This window comes from Eriocheir sinensis, chromosome 6 (genome assembly GCF_024679095.1).
Source record: "Eriocheir sinensis breed Jianghai 21 chromosome 6, ASM2467909v1, whole genome shotgun sequence".
NCBI lineage: Eukaryota > Metazoa > Arthropoda > Malacostraca > Decapoda > Varunidae > Eriocheir > Eriocheir sinensis.
Genome location: NC_066514.1, coordinates 12156120 through 12169593, shown reverse-complemented (window position 1 = coordinate 12169593; position 13474 = coordinate 12156120). Strand labels below are relative to the sequence as shown.

The following is a 13474-nucleotide window of genomic DNA, read 5'->3' as shown; positions in this document are numbered from 1 at the left end:
CGTATTATACATCTCTCAACTTCTTACGGCCACTCACAGTTTACAATGAACACTTTAAATTTCTCTTACAACTTTTTCCATTTCTTTCGACCACTAAAAGACTTAAAATGGCTTCTTACATCCTGCTCATTTTTTTTAATTTCTTACGATAAATTCACAACTTACAATAACGCTCTTAAACATCTCGTAACTTCTTGCATCTTTTACGACCACCTCTCGCTTGGCAATGTTATGCAATGACGTCATCGACCATACCAGCCGGTGCATTTAGGAAACTAGTAGGCTATTATGCATTGAATTGAATTACAAAGCTATTATTTTGCATTTACGAATACTAAGTTATTAGTATGCATTTAAGAAAACTAGGCTATTATTTGCAGCAACTTTTTTTTTCTAGAGATAAATGAATTCTCTCTCTCTCTCTCTCTCTCTCTCTCTCTCTCTCTCTCTCTAGAATGCACACTGACGACCAAAGCCAAGCAAGTATTTAGCTTATGGAATGCAGAAAATCTTATTACAGAGCGTGGACTAGTGGAAACAAGAGCATTCATAACAGATTTTTTTTAACCCGTGGGCTTCGGCTATGGGAAAGCCGAGAAGTGGCCGAGAAACGATAAAATTACACTGCATTTTGAGACTAAGAAAAGAACAGGGAATGTACATCAAAGTACTCCTCTCATAACCAAAAAGCCGTTAAAAATATTTACTTTTACTCAAACGCCATTCTTTTTGAGTGGTGTTTGTCACAAAATAAACAGTCTCGTGACGTGTGGCATCTAGCCAATAGTCGCTTGTTGTCTACTATAGAGAATTTGACGAGTGATTACTGTATGGATAGCTAAGTCAGCCTGCCATGACCCTACAGCACCACCTTTGACAAAAAAGCCCTCCTCAAGATCACTCACCCACCACAATGACCTCGGATATTCATGGTGGGTTGCGCTATGCCACCACCGACTACAAATAGCTCGAATTAGATGTTTTATGGAGAGCCCTTTTTAGGGTCCACCTTACCACAGCCCCGACTTGTGAAACCCCTGAAAAGGGTCTCCCAACGTTCTCGGGTTAAAGAAACATAATCGTCGTGCAGTTGATGCTCACAGTTTCGTAAGAAAAATCCTGTCTGTCCTATGTCTTTGAAATTTTAATATGTTGTTTGTTGGTGTAAATGTATGACATTCTGTGAATTTCGTGAAATTTGGGTGAATGTGTAGGGGAAACTCAAACAGAGCTTAAAATCTTCTATTTGTTTCACAGACTTTAGTTTTTAGATAATTACTTTGAAAAAAAATACCCTTGAACATTTGTGTATATATGTACATTTCTCATTTTGTAAATTTTAGATTTTTTGTTTCGGCTTCGAAAAAATAATTTCACTAATAATCTTCTCCACTTTTTCTCCCGTTTTCTTTTTACCTTTTTTGAAATGTACAAAATGAGAAAAATTGCCATTTAGTTGTAGTTTATATTGCTACCTTACAACAGACTATCAGACTGTTGATTTTCTGAATTTTTTTGAAGTGTAAAAAACACATTTTCGAGATTTTGGCTCCTACAGTTTTTTTTTTTTTTTTTTTCCATTTCATGTGTTTTGCCATTTCTATTCACTTGACTGGCATGAAATCTTCACATATGATTGTTTATACCTTGTTCACTTACTGGAGAAGGATAAGGCATCTGGTCCCCCTTTATAAAAAAAAAGTTATCACTCAAAGGTGGTGGTGGTGGTGGTCGCGGTGCGGTTGGTGTTAAGATAGAGTCGTGACTCTTGTTTTTTTGCGTTGCTTTCTTGCGTGTTTCCTGGGTCTTCATTTTGTTCCAGAAGACTTCTTTATGTTCATAACTCTGCTCATCGTTGCTTTGCGCTTGTACGTCTTTATAAAGACGTTTTTGGGTTATAGCGCAGCGAAAATTTTCAATGATCTCCCCAGTCAACGTCTGTGGGAGAACTGAGCAGCAGAGTACGCATTTCACATTCGGCAGCCGTCACGAGTGGATAGAGGGATGATGGATGACAAAACTTACAGGGAAATAGACTTTCTAATGTGATGTTTACGTGCGTACAAGCCTTGAGAAATACCACGTGTGTTGGCGCGCTATAGCGTAACAGCGCGAGGCATTTAAATCTCTTAAAGGGACCCTGTTATTTTAATATTCTACATGAATATGCTTCATTACCTGGTAGTACATAGCATCCCCGACATGTTGAGCGAGAAAAACTAATTTAGTCAGTTTAAAAAAATATTCGTAAAAAAATATACCCCTGGCGCCTCTCTTAAGTAATATCTCTCTCACACCCACACACTCCTTGCTCCTTACACACACACACACACACACACACACACACGTCACATATAAATCGAATGTAGCTCTGCTGGATAGTTGCCGTCTTTCGCTAGCGGCGTCCGAAACCTTTTGGAAACTGTGTCAACACTTGTGTCCCACGACTGTACGGTAGGCTATTTTTGCTCTTAACAATTTTCAGGTTGTTATATTTCTTAGAGCCAATTCCACAGTCCATCGCAGTGGCTTTGTAATCGCCCGAACGAAACTTTAGTCTTTTACACTCCGTAATGGTTAGGTTTTCGATGCAGCACCACACACACAAGAGATGTCCCGTATGATTTCCTCAGAAGTATTAACTTGTGCATGAACACAAAACACTACGCAATGAATTTTCTAAGTCTTTGGTGTTGATTTGCAGGCTTACTAACACATCATGGCGAACTGTGAAAGAGGCCATTAGTCCTTTTTAGAGTTTCCAAGCTATACAGGAATGATTCATGTTGACCTGAAGGCTTTGACGAAATGTGAAAAAAAATATATGTAATGTAGGCTAGGCTATTTTTGCATATAAATTTTTTCTTTTATTTCTTAGTTTTTTGTCGAGTTTTCAAGATATGATATTGACCTGAAGGCTTCGAGGTATGAAACAATAACATTATAATGTAGGCTAATCTGTTTTCGAACTGAAATAAACTTTTTTGGTTTTATATTTATGAGTAATTTGTTCAAGTTTCTAAGATATATAGGCATGATACATATTGGCATGAAGGCTTTGATAAGGTATGAAACTAATAATGTAGGTAAGTCTATTTTTGCATTTAAACCTTTACGTTATTGTATATCCAAGTCCTCTTTTTTTTAAGTGCCAAGCTATGAAGCCATGATATTGATCTGATGGCATATGGCAGATATGAACCAACTAAAACTTTTCTTTTTGCATTTGAACCTTAACTTTGCTATATCTCTCAAGTTCTCAACCCTTTCCAGGCTTCCCAGATAAAAATAAAGGCATTACCGATCTATTCCTGGAAAGAAACACTCACACTCGTCCACCTCTTAAGAAAATGATCCAACATTAAAATCTTACCACAACTGGCTGGGCGGCTTCCACCTTGAGCTCCTCCTCTTCCAAGCTGACGGGAACGTGGCACTGGTAGATGCCTGCGTCAGCCGCAGACACACCTTCAATCTGCAACAGGTGACATTACATGCATGTAATCTTATACTAACCACTAACTACTAAATAATGAAGTACTACTCTTCTCATAATTATTTCTAAAATCCATTTCTTTTATGATCATTATTATTTTTTTTTATAGCAAAGGAAACATTAAGGAAAACAAAAAGCTCGCATAGCGCTGCTCTTGCATAAGCAAATTGAGTTGCCCACAAGAGATCAGTTTCGGATGGAGAGGTGCCTTGATACTTATCTAACTGATAGCACATCCATGCTCATTGTTTTATGCTGCCAATTACGCCACCTTTACCTGCACACATTTACCTGGCTGCCTCACTGCCACCCAGCCCACCCTCCCGTTCCCTGCTAACAGGAATGGGAAATATGATGGAGACAGCTGCTATTGATGCTGTTATATGTATAGTGGGCAGTGATAGGCAATACTATTTGTTGCTATTGTTGACATAGTAATTTGCTTGAGATATCAGTTATTTGTTTCATGAAACAGTGAGAGGCCAGTGTTTGTTGCTATTGTTGACATAGTAAATTGCTTGAGATATCAGTTATTTGTTTCATGAAACAGTGAGAGGCTAGTGTTTGTTGCTATTGTTGACATAGTAAATTGCTTAAGATATCTGTTATTTGTTTCATGAAACAGTGGGAGGCTAGTGTTTGTTGCTATTGTTGATAGTGTTCTTTGCTTAGTATACTTGATATTTGTTAAATGATACATGTTATATGTTGCATAATTAGGCCCTTATTCTTAGATGCTGTCGGCTCTCACATTAAGTATTTCAAAAAGGTTGAAAAAAGTGAATCGGATTTTCATGAATTTTCATTTTCACGTTCATAAAACAGCTGCTGTGTCAAACGTTGAGATGATTCTTTATTCATATTGATTAAAAGACGAGAATAGCGGACATCACTTTATTGAAGAGGAATAGAATAATCTTTGGAATACTTTTCAACAACGAAGTCATTTAATCAATGCACACACGGAAAAAAAACGTATTGCACTTAATGAGCGTTATCAAATGACATATAGATTAGAAAACTGACTTCTGAGAGGTTATATTCTGTTCTCTGAACCACTAGCATATTGTTCTTTTCGTTGTTGACAAGTATTCTAAAGCTAGCGATTCAGGGAACAGAATTTTACTCCTGAGGAGTCAACTTTTATAATATATGCGTCATTTGATGACGCTAATTTAATGCAATACGTTCTCTTTTGTATAAGAATTCCTAATATACAATACAAAAAAGCACATGGGTAGTTATAACTAACAGATTGTTTGACTTTTTTGGTAACACGTCAATTTCTGAAGCCTATGAAAATATTCCGTTGAAATATCATTGCAAAAACTGATCTCTTTTTATGATTTTCGTATATCATGAGCGGGTGTGGGTTTGGGGGGGGGGTGATTTCATGGCTTTACATTCCTGGGAACATTGGATTCATAGCATATTTTGGTTTTAACATATAAAGCTTTATTTTAGAAGGGGAAATATTAGGCTGCGTTACGAAACACTTGTCCTCAGTGCCAATTCCATTGTTATAACATTGTATCAATAACATACAGGTGAGAGTTTAGTAGAAGTACGTATTGCCATAGTGCTTAATGGCATTGACATCTGTTCTTTGGTTATTATTTTAAAATTTAATAGAAGTACATATTGTTATAATGGTCAGTGGCAGTGAAAACTGATCTTCCACTATTATTTTCGTATTTCATAGCATAACAATAATAACAGCATTTTTGAAATCAAAATCTTTTTTCAGAAAGGGGCAGTATTAGGCTACGCTACGAAACGATACTCCTCCGATTATTTATCAGTGCCAGTTCCATCGTTTTATCATTGCATGACACTTCACACAATACGCATATTGTTTAAATGGTTGAGCCCAATGAAAACTGCTCTTCGGTTATTATTATTTTTTTGAAAGTTATATATTATATACATGTAGCTTGCAAATGTGTTTTAAGCTGTTGATGTAAGCTCGTCGCTGATTGGACAGCGGTTTGAGGCAGTCATTTTTGCCTCTTGATGTTCGGGTATATAAAGGCCGCGTACCCGATGCACTGCAGTCGGGCGAGCAGCTGTGGGGTCCTTCTGCGGCGGCGTGGTTGACCCGCCTGGTTATCCTCGCTTAGGGCCCCACCGCGGCCAAGGAGACTATAGAACAGGAGAGGGGGCCTCTATGGGAGACCGTGGGCGGGTGTTGGTGTATGTCGGTTGCAACAGATGGCGCAGGAGCAGCTTTGTTTACATTCAGGCGCCTCCCCCCCTCCAGACACCCACCCCCAACCCCCAGAACCCATCAGCAGTGTTGCTACATGGGATCAAGCAGCAAATGTTGCTACTTTTTTTCTTCAGTCTGGTTATTTCCCATTTTAAATAAAAAAATAAAGGTAGATAAATATTAAAGTGAACAGTAGGAACTATATATACTGTATATATTTACTAGGTAGATATAGCCTGACTGCATGTCATGAGTAATGCTATTATTGTTATATTATTATACCGCAATTATATTACTTTCTCTGCATGTGTGGTTAGATGTGTTTTATGTGTTTAACCTTTCTGTATACATACTGGAATGAACCAAGGAATTGTAGCCCTACTGCCGTTCTTTAAAACTATGTGATCATGTTTTTTCTTCCAAACTCACTGTTTTAGCACGCACGCTGACTCCCATCAGTAATGATGATATATATACATTGAGTCATTGGTTTGTAGGGGGAAAGAGTGGGTGAATATAATTATCTCGGGCTAACTTATACTGTTTATTATACCGCTATTCGCAGCAATATCTTTCTCTGCTCTGATTGCAACGCTGCCTCGTTCAAAAATCATAACACCGCCGCGGCCGCCACGTTTACCAGCCGGAGTTTCAAATCATGTCCCTTTGTGGTGTTGAAGAGGACACAGCCTGGTGTGAAGCTACATTTATTACGGAAGGATGCCAGCCGGGGTAAGTGATATATATATAAATAATGATAATGTGGAAATTCTAATCATTTTCACGCTGACAGTTGTTCTGAACTTGCTAACTGCATGCCTCCCCTCCTCCCGCGGCAAGAGGCCGAATGGCCTACACACGACAGCTCCAGATTGCTCCCCATTACCACCTGTCAGCCTCGTCCACGTAGCTATCCAGTCTACTCTTAAAACAAAGCTATCGTCCCTGCACTCACTATGTGATTGCTGAGTCTATTCCATTCCCCCACCACCCTATTACTAAACCAATGCCTGCCCATTTCCCTCCTAAATCTATACTTTTCTAATTTAAGTCAATTACTGCATGTTCTATCTTGCCAAACATCTTATGCAAAAGTTAACCAGCATCTCCACTCTTTCATCCCTTACACTGATAAACTCTGGAACAGCCTTCCATTGTCCGCATTTCCTCGTGCCTATAATCTGACCTTCAAGAAGAGTGTATCAAGACTCTACTTTTGTTTGTGAGTGGCGAGTAGTGGGGCTTTTTTTTCTAGTAAGCTTTGTTGCTCTTGAGCTGTCTCCTTTGTTTAAAGAAAATAATAGTTAAATAAATGGAAGTTGGCCGCCAATGCTTCCAACACATTTTGGTGCCATATCTACAAGTGGCTGGTGACTGTAAGCATCTCAGCAACCTGCATGCATCTATGCCATTCCTATCATGGTGCATGGAGCAAGCTTCACATAACACTCAGACAGAGACAGTTTAATTATGGTTACATATCAGACTCAGTTTATTGCTCAGTCTATTAGATGCAGTGCTGTTAATATTGTTAGTGGTAGTATTAGTACAATTAATGTATTTATTTTAATTAATTTATCAATATTTATTTACTATATTCTTAGTGTTTGAAAATTCCAATACTAGCATTAAGATAAACAAAAATATCAGAAATATATTTATACTCATTAATTATTATTGCTTTTCTTATTATTACTTCCTTCAATGTCCTGGCACTTTGACATCTAGTGTTTTTCTGTCTAGCAGCCAAAATTGTTGTCTTTCTGAATGTGTATGTCCTAAGTCTTCATTGGTGTATCTAGCTATATAACAAAAATCTGCATCTCTCTCCCTTCTCACCCAGTTGTCCCCGTACATCCTTTCAGTATCCAAAGAATTTCAATTTACATCTTGTAATCACTCAACTAATGCAGTGCAATCCTCATCTCTGTATTTTACCGTGTGGACATACTCTTTCCTTCCATGTTCCACTGTCGTATGTTATTCCACATCTAACACAACTACATCCCAACAGATCCGAACACGTCCGATATCATCCAAGAGAATGTGGCAGCTGAAGGGGGAGAGGCCAAGAAAGAGGCCAAGGGTGAAGACATTTAGCCACCCCCCCTGAAGTACATGGCATCATTCAACCCTCTTGGTGAGCTGCAGGAATGTGCTTCCCATTGCAGTGCACCAGCTCCATGTACTGATTTTGGTATGAATACTTCATCTAGTGTTTGTTGATTGTTGTGTTATTGATCTAATTATGACTTCACAAAATAGACTGTGCAAGTCACTTAACACATGCCCTGCTCAACATCACTTTTAAGTTGTAGAATACCTTCATATGGATGCTGATTTATGTATTCTGAAATGATTGGATATTGATTGTCTTAACATTTTTTTTTGTCCATGATCACTGAACCATGTTACGGTATGTCTTTGGGTGTAGATCCAGGAAATGAGTTTTTGGGAGGACATCAGACTTTTTGCGGGTGGAAGGAGCATTAGCATTACCGATTAGCCATTCTAGGCAGTCCTGGTCTTGAAAAACTGGTGAAGTGACCTAAATCAATGGGTATAACGGCCTGGACTTTGTGCCAAAGCATTGTTTTAGCCGCAGCGCGCTTTTGAGCTAGTTTTCCTGTATCACTCAGGAACATTGGGGGGGCCTGGGCCCCCCTTTGGATCCACCAATGTAGCTATGTCTTATAATATATCTATCCTTTACAGTCTGATGGTGCATCCTTCTAGGTTGTCAAGTTTTAGTAGCTACTCATGAGAAGTATTCCTTATAATGATAATTGCTTTCCAGATGGTTTGCACTAAAAAAAGTGTCGTGTAACCTGCCGCAAATAATAATCAGCTGTAGTCAACCCTTGCTTTAAAGAACCAATATGGAGGAAGGGGGTGATGTTATATCCAAAAATCTTTTACATCTGAAGTATCCAACCTTTTTGTGTATAATAAACTTTGTTTGTTACATGAACTTAAAAGTTCACAATTTCCATACATGATTCTTTTTTCCTTGTATTTGGTGATTAATCCTGACATGTATTTCCATTATCAGTAGGTAATATATAGTAACAAGTAAATATTAATCATTATAACAATGTATATATTATAGCCCAATGAGTGCACGAGATCATTTACCTCATCAGTGACGCCAAGTCCAGGAGTCCTTCCCTAAATTCTTTGCCCAAATTTGTGACACCAAGTATAATAACTAGTTTTAGTGACCATTTGCATCCATTTTTCACTTTGATTAAAAAATTGCCTCTCAACAGGGTGTGAACTTGATGGGGTTGGAGGAAACTCGACTCGGCCATCAAGCTCACCACAATATAGTAAGGAACCTCTTGTTCTCAGTGATAATTTATCCTCTTTAGTTACTATTCCACGTTGCTTTAATCACAACTAATGTGTTGGAAACATTACTGCTTAATAACATACCTCACATCTCTGCATACGAATTGAGTTCAATATTCAACTGTTACACCAGTAGGCTTCATATCTCAAAAAAAAAGTATGTAAAAAGGTTGAAATTTTGAATGATATATTTAAACTCTTTATTATGTTTCTATGGGTGTAGTACCGTTACGATTAGTCGAGTGATCAGCATATGGGTCTTATGTTTTTGATAGCATAGGTTCAAATTTTGCCATAGGCTGGCATTTGATAGTAACAGTAGTGTCCACAGATATCTACCTGTTTCTTGTTTATCCTGTTCCACTTTAAACCATCACTGGCCAATCTTTGAAGAGGTAGCATAACCTTGAAGTGCCACTAACAAACGGTCGGCCCAGGCCCGTCATGATGCAGGCTTTTTTTTTTTTATAGTGGTGCCATTTAGTATTGGCTCATGCTGCCGCCCAGAACTCATCCTTGATTCACTTGGATGGTTTAGCAGGGCTTAGGTATGACTAACATTGCAGAAACAGGGAATTTTTATATTTTTAGTGTGGCAACACATTGACAAATGTTTTAGTATGGACTGAACATCAAAGATATATATGGTAAATAGGTGCTTGTAGATCTTGACATTATATCTGTCAAGAGTCTCCAGTTGTATCCTCTCCCCCATCTCTCCTGAAAATATTACTCTTGTCAGGCAATCTTAGTGAAGCCTTCCATCGATGCTGGCGTGCAGACATAATGTCAATGCTTAGATTCACTGTCCTTATAGCACTGAAAATAATGCAATTACATGCACATATTTTATTATTTAGAATTGTGATTAAATATTTTTTCATGTATTTTCAGACATGAAAAGTGAAAATTGCTGCACACAACAGTCTGTCGTCTGCACCGGGAGGCAAGGCAGCTCAAAGCCCAGGCTGTTTCAAATCCTGGGCAGTTTTTGCCCAGAGCCAGCAATTTTTTAGATCCAATAGGGATGGATTTTTTCTGAGGTCAGGTTCAACATGCTGCAAGATGCCAAGATCTAAGCCTAGTAGGAGATATGGGTTACAAGAGAGGAGGTTTGCTCTGGCCTTATACTTTCAAAGTCCTGTTGTAACCCGTAATCCGGGCACACAAGGGAGACGACACACTGTTTATACTAGTGACACTTGACTTAAAATTCTGGTACTTTAGGAGTATTTAAAGGAGTTCGTAAATGGGGTGATGAAACGGTGTCGCCTTTCTTATATGTATTTTATTCTACCTTAATACTACTTAATATTACAGAGGGTAAAAATATTGTTTAAACCAGCGACTGGCTTACTAGACTCAATGAGTCTTCAGGTTTTCTTTCACTATTGGTTACTGACGTTAACACTGGTATAATATTGAGTAAAAACTCACACAATAAAGTATCATAGAAATATAATCCTAAGTAAAACTAAGATAATAGAACACAATAGATATGTTAGATACGCTTTCCTCTATGGTACCACATTACTCCATACTCACAGTAGCAAAGATGAATGTTCTACCCATGTTGTCTAGGGAAGGACAACTGAGTGTACAGCAACGAACAGAGTGCTGGTTGATCTGATCTCTTAGGCTGAATAAATGCTTCTTATATAGGCATGACATACATACAGACATCACGAGGGTAATACGTCAGGCGTGTGAGTCATACATCAAACTCACACCGAGCTCATACAATAATCTACCTAACCGACATGTGTAATAAGGTCGATTTTAATCCTTAGTGTAGCTGTCACGCGGTGACGCAGCTTTGTTTTCATAACATTTTGTTCCGCGGTTGATCGTGTTTTGGCCGCGGTTGATTGTGTTTTGGCTTAGAGAGATAAGCGGGTGCGTTAATGGGCAATTGCAATTGTGTATAGGTTGGTAAATGAACAGTGTGTGTGGGGACAATCATGTCTTGGAGTCCGTGTTGTGTTTTAGCGGTCGATACCGCTGTTGTCATCGGAAAATATTGCCGGAGAAGATGATGATGACACGAGTGGTGTCGCGGCTCGCGGGGCACCACTGTCCAAATGCTAATAGATTTCTGAGCACAGTATTTCACTTGTCTTCAGTTTCAACACTTCACTCATGACTCAGGGGTATTTCAGTACATGTTGGCTGGAGCAAACAGACTCTGACAGCCCTGCAGCAAAGAGCACAGGCTTTGTCAAAAGAAGAGAAACTTCGTGGGATTTGCTATTATTTAGTATTACTCTTGTTACGCCAAGAATTTTTTTCCATATACTTTGCCAAATATTGCAAGTAATGCACCATTGTTGGGCTTGCTTGTTATAAATCAGATCTTGTTCAATTAACAAGCTTTGGGTGTCTGGCACTTTCCAGTTGTAATGCAAGGAATCATTTATCTTCCCTGCTAGATATCACACGTAATGCACCATTGTTGGTTTTGCCTGTTATAAATCAGATCTTGTTCAGTTAAAAAGCTTTAGGTGTCTGCCACTTTCCAATTGTAATGCAAGGAATCCCCTGCCAGATATTGCATGTAATGCACCATTGTTGGTTTTGCCTATTATAAATCAGATCTTGTTCAGCTCACAAGCTTTGAATATCTACCATTGTTTATTTTAGGTGTAATGCTTGGAAGCATTTGTTCTCTTCCCTACCCAACAGTATGCAATATTTTATTGTGGATTTTGCCTGCTGTTATATTTAATCTTGTTCAGGTAGCAAGCTTTTGGTGTCTGCCTTACCTAATATGTCCTGCAGTGACACTTGGCTTGGTTTCATAATGTGAAATACAGCATGTAATTTCATCACACTAAGTGTCTATCATCACGTGTCTGGCATCATTAATGTGGCTTCCAGGAGTAATCTTGTTTGTATTACAGCTTGCAAATTTTTTTCTGCTTTATATGATATACATAATCACATAGGTATGATTTACAAAATGTAATGGCAGTTGATATTCTTGACTAATGCCTCATAAACCTTGTGAAAATAATGCTTTTTGAGGGGGGCAGAGAGTGGTTTGTTTGGTTGGCCAGCTCAAGGAGTTTCATATCAAATGATTTTATTACGTCCAACTTTAATGTGTGTTAAAAACATATATTTTGTCCATCCAACTTTAATGTGTGCTAAAAACATATATTTTATTACATCCAACTTTAATGTGTGCTTCCTGCAATAAATGCTACATGTTTACTGATGTAGCCTATGAAATACATATCACTCTCTGCCCTGTAATTTGGTGTGTCACATACTGCAGCATAACTTTCCTGCTATTTTCTTACACTATGAGTTGCCTTATTTTGTCTCATTTGCTTTTATCATATGTGCCTCCGCTGCATAGTTGTGCCTGCTGAGCTTAATATCTTCATGACCCTGACACCAAGGTCAGAGCTTGTGAGATCATACCGTGTCCTACATTCCATTTTCACCTCCAGGCTCGCCTGTCTCCCAGGACCACCAAGTTATTGCATTCCATTTAAGACAACTCATGTGTTACCTTCTTAATGTCCTCCATCATGTATTTCAGCATGTTTTATGATGCTTTGCTCTTATATTGATGTGCCTTGCAACATTTTTATACAGTTTTCATTGTATATAATGCACCATTGTTGGTTTTGCCTGTTATAAATTGGGTCATGTTCAGTTAACAAAGTTTGAGTGTCTCCCATTGTTTATTTCAGTTGTAATGCTTAGAAGCTTTTGTTCTCTGCCCTGTCAAGCAGTATGCAATGCTTGCCATTATCTGGCACTTGTACAGTTAGTATGATATTTTTACTCAGCTAAGAGCATTTTGCAAAAGGTAAAGGTAAGGCTGGGGGCATACGCTGTAGCAGCACGTGGCCTCGGTGCTCATCTCTGTAACATTAGCCCATGAGCCTGTGGTGTTAGGGAACCCATTACCCTGGGACACAGGACCAGTGTGACATCCGGGTTACCACAGTTGCAAAGGCATTATAGTAATTTAGCATGCATAGAATGTTGTATGCTTTGCTTGTATTTAAAGCACTGGATATGTTTGCTACACACACACACACACACACACACACATATATATATATATATATATATATATATATATATATATATATATATATATATATATATATATATATATATATATATATATATATATATATATATATATATATATATATATATATATATATATATATATATATATATATATATATATATATTATATATATATTAGCAAATGCTTTCAACATCATATTTTTCCTAAAAAAAAAAACTGATATAGTGTAGATAATACCTAATAAAACATAAGAACAAATATATTTTCCTTTACCCCATTAGTAAATCATTTTACAATGAAAAAAAATAAGTGAAGGCTGGATAGGGTGCTGTGGCAGGTACTTCAAAAATAGTAAAGCTACCCC

At 37.9% G+C, this 13474-nt stretch overlaps 1 long non-coding RNA gene across 1 annotated transcript; it reads left to right on the top strand.

The window, feature by feature from the left end:
• Positions 1 to 6220: 6220 nt before the first annotated feature.
• LOC126986531 (uncharacterized) lies at positions 6221 to 10177 on the top strand. Its single transcript, XR_007739806.1, has 4 exons — positions 6221 to 6437; positions 7720 to 7902; positions 8975 to 9034; positions 9951 to 10177. It is a non-coding gene; the product is annotated as an uncharacterized LOC126986531 (long non-coding RNA).
• Positions 10178 to 13474: the final 3297 nt, after the last annotated feature.